The sequence below is a fragment of the Ursus maritimus genome, unplaced genomic scaffold, assembly GCF_017311325.1.
Source record: "Ursus maritimus isolate PB19 unplaced genomic scaffold, ASM1731132v1 scaffold_23, whole genome shotgun sequence".
NCBI lineage: Eukaryota > Metazoa > Chordata > Mammalia > Carnivora > Ursidae > Ursus > Ursus maritimus.
Window position 1 is genome coordinate 39,688,364 of NW_024424786.1, and position 6,035 is coordinate 39,694,398.

A 6,035-nucleotide genomic window follows, 5' to 3' on the forward strand; every position below is an offset into this window, starting at 1 on the left:
CACTCATCAACCCCGGCTTACGGACCGACGAGCAGCCTGGGCTTAGCGCGGCAAATCCATTCACCCAAGTGCGAGCGTAGGTTCGGGGCCTGCTGGCTCCAGCGCCTGTGGCCTACCTACCGCCTTGCACGGTCCACAGGCCACAGGGAAGTATTGAGCCCCGAGCCCACCTTTCTCCACTCTGGCCTTCACAGGGGGCCACTGCCCTCTACAGACAACCCAGACTGAGTGTGCCCCCGGGACCGAAACCACAGAACTCAGAGCTCATGGAGTTCAACCCTCTTGCTTTTTCTGAGGTGGAAACTGAGTCCCAGAGAGGGGCAGTGACTGACCCGGGGCCACACACACGGCAGAGCAAGGCTAAAACAAAGGTCACTGGCCTTCCATTCTAAGAGTTTCCCGCCGTGCCCACCATTCCGGACCTGGGCTTTCCGCCAGACCGAAAACCTCAGCCCCCATACCAGCAGGGCAACCCAAGAAAACAGGTGCACATTCTGGGAGGAGAGGCAGTCCATGCCCATTCTGGCAGAGGCCCTGGCTGGGGGCCTTCACCCCACATCCACCCGCCCCCATCTCGGGCCACAGCGATACCGCACGCGCACGCGTGCACGCACACACACCTCCAGCCATGGGAATGCCAGCCTCCCTCTGGCTCTCTTCGCCTCACGCCAGCTCCCTCTCATGCCAGCTGGGAGTGTGACAGCAGGGGCCTCCCCCAGGCGCCAGGGAGGAAGAGCTGGGTTTACACACATTCTGGTGGCCCCAGAAGGCAGCCCATGGACAGGTGGGAGAAGTGCGTGTTAGGGGGAGGGAGATTTTGGCTCGAGCTAAAGAGAGGCTTGCTGGCAATTTAAAGCCTCCAACAGTGGAGTAGGCTGCCTCCGGGGGGGTGGTGAGTTCCCTGTCTGTGGAGGTGTGTGAGCTGAGGCAGGATGACTACTGCTCAGACTAGCTCAGGAGGGGGCCCTGGAATCCTATGGGAGGACACATCACACTGCTTGAGCCCTAAGGTCCCTTTCGGTCGCAATGTGTTTTTTGGAGGGTCCCCTTTCCTCCCTAAAATCGCAGGCACACTTGGTGGGCTCCAAATGGTTCTGACCTCCCTCCTCTGCTCCCTCCTTCCAGCCCTGATGACTTTTTTGGGGAGACCTAGAGCATGACTGCATCTGGCCACACCTCAGCAGTGGGCAAAAACAAAGCAGTAATCAGAGGCACTCACTCCGGAGCCTGGGTTCAAATGCCAAGCGCCACCCGTTTCTGGCTGTGTGACTTTGGGCAAATTACTTAGCCTCTCTGGGCCTCAGTTTCTTTATGTGTAAAACAGAGGTAATACTGGCGTTGTCAAGATTGAGTTAATATATGTAAAGCACTTTATAACAGTGCCCAGCATAGCCTAAAGCATGTGTCGTGTTAATGATTACTTCTGAAACTCCTCAGCTCAGCATCCTGCAATTTGCAAAACTCCACGTGTCTCATGTCTCCTTTGATCCCACTAGAGCCCGGTGAGGGAAGCAATCAAGGCAGGTCTTATCACTGCCCCCTTTTGCAGGTGGGGAAACACACTCTGAGAGGAAAAGGGGCCCCCCAAGGTCACAGAGCTTGGAGGTGGCAGAACTGGGACTCAAATGTTGCCCCCTGGGCCCTCACCGATTCTGCCGGGCACCTCTTCCTGCCTAGGATGGTGGGAGAAGGTCTAAAGACCAGAGGGCGTCCCGTAGCAGCAGCGCTGGAAGTGAGTGGCGCGTACATGGGCGCCCCCTGAGCAGGTCTCCGGGTACACGGAGAGAAGCATGCAGGGGGCTGGGCACAAGGGGCGGCAGCTCGAGGCGTGCATGACGAGGCTGTCGTCAGGTGTGGGGCTGAGGAGTTGGGTGGGCTGGGGACTGAGGTGCAATTGAATGACTCGGCAAAGTGGGGGCTGGGGCGCAGGTGCTAGGAGCTTGGGGGCCAGGCAGCGGGAGTGGTGAGTTCACCCCTATGCCCATCCCTGAGCTGTGAACAGCTGCGGGACACCGACCTGGGTGGGCACACCCCGGTGATGCAGAGGGGACAGATGGTTTCCAGGGGCAGCCTCGTGAGTAAGCAGGAGGTACCTGGCACTGTTCCTAAAGGTACCCGTGACAGTGTGTGTACACGTGTGTGGAAGGTTATATGATCATGATGAAAACAGCGGCCACTTGCCGGAGGGTCGCTCCGCTCCTGACAAATACACGAGCTCAAAGTTCAGCACACTTAGCCCAGAGCCGGGCTCACAGCAGGAACGCGGTGTATACAGTCGTTACTATTACTGGCACCTCACCCAGTCCTTGCAAGAACCCCACGAGGTAGGTACGAGGACCCCCATTTTACAGATGAGGACCTGAGGCTCACCGAGGGGCAGAGCTGAGCCCACGTGGCGTCCCCACGGTGGTGGCAAGAAGGCTTTGTGAATGATCAGGCGCTATGCACGTGCTGGGTTATCTGCTGAGCGGGTCCCTGAGCCCCACGGGCCTGCCTGCCGGTGTGGATGGGGCCGGGCGGGGAGCCGCCCCGACAGATGGAGCAGCAGGCTAGGTGGCGTGTGCGACACATGGTCGGCGTCCCCCTGGGGGCTGAGCTCAGAGCTGGGAATGAATGGACAGCGAGGCTCTGGCTCCAGCGTCAGACAGGGGTAGGGCCTCAGACAGGGGTAGGGCCCCCGAGGATTAGCGCTGGGGGTGGGGTCCTAGAAATGGCAGTTTCTGGGGAAGGCCAGGTGTCACTGAGTGATGGGGAGGGATTGTGGTTGTGGTCAGGAGGGGTAGGAGGGCCTGGGGCTTGGGGGGGCTCTCACAGGATACAAAGATGAGAGTAAATGAAAGTGGGGAGCAGCTTAGGGCGTGAGCCAGGGCATAAAGGGTGTTAGCAAGCATGAGTGTGAGCTGGGGTGCACACACACAAAGGCCTGAGGCAGCGTGGTACCATGGCACTTCGTGGTGCCAACTGGGGCGGGGGGTGTCCAAGAGGGTGCGTCCCGGGGGCGAGGGTGTGCATGGAAGGGTGCAGGTGTGCTGGCATGACCGTGGAATCCTGGGGAGGTGAATGGGGGGGTGGGGGGCTCTGTGTGTGTGTGAGAGAGAGAGAGAGAGAGAGAGAGAGTGAGGGCTGACTGTGCAGAGCTGGGGCTCTGGGGCAGGTAGGGGCCGTGCGTGTGTCATGTTCATGAGCGCGGGGCACCTGGGGGAGGTCTCTGAGGCAGGCAGCGAGGTGGCAGTCTCTCCAGGCGGGGAGTGTAGGCGGTGTGCTGCCGGGAGGAGTATTGTGTACGCAGGTGTGTGTGCCTGTGGAGGTGTGTGTCTGGGTGGGTGCCACTGAGTGTATGTATCAGTGTCAGGTTGTCTGTGTCACTGACAAGGGCGGGCAGGAGGGAGCAGCTGGACCCGGGCAGAGACAGAGCTTCCCAGGGAGGTCCCTCCCAGCCCCTCCAGAGCCCGGCCCCGGCCTCTCAGGAGCCCATCCTGTGGATTCAGCCCAGACCGAGAAGCCAGGACAGGACCCCGACTCCTGTAGGGAGCTCCCCAGGCACCCCATAACCACCAGCTTCTGCCTCTTGGTCAGTCCCACCCATCCTGTGGATCTGAGGACAGGATGGGTCTAAGAACACTTCCTCCAGTGGGAATGAAGGAAGCCCCAGCTAGACCCTTCTCCCCTGCCCTCGGGAAGAGCCAACCCAGCCTCAGATGCCAGCATCGCCCAAGGCATCCCCAGAGGCAGGAGGACTTAGGGACTGGAGTGGCTGAAGCACCCACAAAACAGAAGGCCTCACGATTAACGGACCAGCCGACCTCCCTCCACCCTCTCTTCCTTCTGTCTCCTTTCCCTCGTTCTACTTCTCTGGCAGAAGATAGAGAATGCAAAGCCCCCAAAGTCCCCCAAAAGGAATACCCAGACACAAGGCAGGTGGACAGAGGGAGGGGCGGGAGCGAGTGGGAGGTCCTCACCCACCCCACCCCACCCCCAACACATATAAAACCAGAAGTGTATGAAAACCCCCAAAGCAGTGGAGAGGACTGGACCCCCAAGACCCACCCCCTAAGGTTTATTCCATCCTTCCAGGTCTGGACGACTACCCCCTTCACCTCCAGGCACCAAGAAACAATCCCCTCCCAGCCCTTGCTCCTTCAATGAGGCACCAAATGCCTTCACCCAGGACTCAGGTGGGGGTTGAGAGTAAAGAAGACAACCGCCCCTCCAAAAAGCCAATATTGCCTCCAAGGGCCCTTCAAGGGTTCAAGGGCTCATACCCAGCCCAAAGAACCCGGGGCAGATGGCTCCTTCAGCTGGGGGAGAGGCTGGGACATGAGAAATGGTCCCCTCCTCTTTGGGGGTGGGGGAGCAAGCCCAGGGCCCTGCAGCTGCCTCTCCCTGCAGCACTCTCTGACCATAACCCTGTCGCCGCCCCCAGCGCATTCCCACCCCAGCACAGCCCCCTCCTACTGATTTCCCAGTCTCCCTCTCCATCGCCCCCAACCTTCCCCCGCAAGCTTCCGCTCCTCTCCCTCAGGCCCCCCATCTTCCCCGGCTCTCCACCAGCACAGACCCATCTCTGCCTCAAGCACCTTGGCACATTCCCCTCTGCTCCCTCCCGATAACCTCCTCTCCCCTTGCCTCCCAACCCCCAGTAAAGCCTGGTCCTCCGTGGTGCCCCCCAGTATGAAGCCCTTGGCCTGGCCCCTGCTCCTTCCTTGCCTCTCCACTTCTCTCTTTCCCTTCTCCAGCGCCCTCTCCTTCTCCCGTCAAGCCCAGTTCCTCGCTGGTTTCTCCCCGCAGACCCTTCAGAGCACAACAGCTTCCCACAGCCCCTCTGGACGAACACTGCTTCCAGCCCTTGGGGCTAGCACAGACTGGGGACCCCCCTTCAGAGCCTCCCTCCCAGCCCTCCGGATGCCCCTCCTTCTCGCCCCATCCCTTCCCCCAACGACCCTCCCTCCCACCCCTCTTCATTCACCCCTGCTCAGGGCCAGTGCCCCTTCCACAGGGAGCCTCCGACCCCCAACCCCCTCCCCAGCCACTTAGCCTCCTCGCTGTCACCCAGCCAGCCCTCTCAGCAAGGCAGCGCCCCCGCCCCCCAATCCATCCTTCCTGCCTCCCCCGCCCCTCCGATCGCTCCCCTCCCCCGATCCGCTCCCGCCCCCCGCCCGTCTCCGCCGCAGCCCCCCCCCCGTACCTGGTTCTGGGGGCGCCAGAAGCTGGAGGGTGGGGATCAGAGCCCCAGGGCCGCCCCGTCTCCAGCGGGTGGCAGAGCCGGGGCCAGCGGTGTCGGCCGCCTCGCGCCTCTCTCGCTCCCCGCCGCGTCCCCGCCCGCCGGCTCGTCCGCCCGCCCGCCCCGCCGCGGTGCCGCTCGGAGGAGGATGCTCTGCGAGTCAGGGCGGCTGCTCCCGCCGCCGCATCCCTGCAACACCGACTGACGGCAGCATCAGCACCAGTGCCCGCCCCCCAGACGCGCGCATTGGGCCACGCCGCGCTAACGGACGAGCGGCGCAGCCAATGCGAAGGCGCAGAAGCCGCCAGTCCCCCCGCTTCACAGGCCCTCCTCCCTCCCCTGCCAGGGACCCAGGCGTCCCGGCCCCAGGGCATCCGAGCGCTCCCCGCCTCTCGCTGTCCTTAGCCCTGGTGCCCAGGCTCCCAACCAGGCAGACCCCCAACCCAATCCCAGCGTCTTTTCCGGCAACCCACACGCCCTAGCCTCTCCCCTATTGGGTCGGGCCCTCGGGTCCCGCATCCCTCGGCCGACGGCCCCGTGTAGCAGCGCCCAGGACTGGGACGTGCCCAAGGAGAGGCTCTGGGCCCCGACTTGGGGCACCAAGGGAGCAGGACCAGTGAGGGAGCCGGGCCGCAGCGCCCTCTACTGGCTACGACCGGGGATGGGCCCTGGCTGCCGGGAGCTTGGGGAAGGAGGACCTCGAGGCTGCGGGGGGGCTTTTTCCAGCCCTTAGCCTGGCCTCTGCCTCCCACCGCCCAAGGGCGCCCTGGCTTCCACTAGAACTGAGGCAGGAGGGTCTCTGCTGGGATAAGGA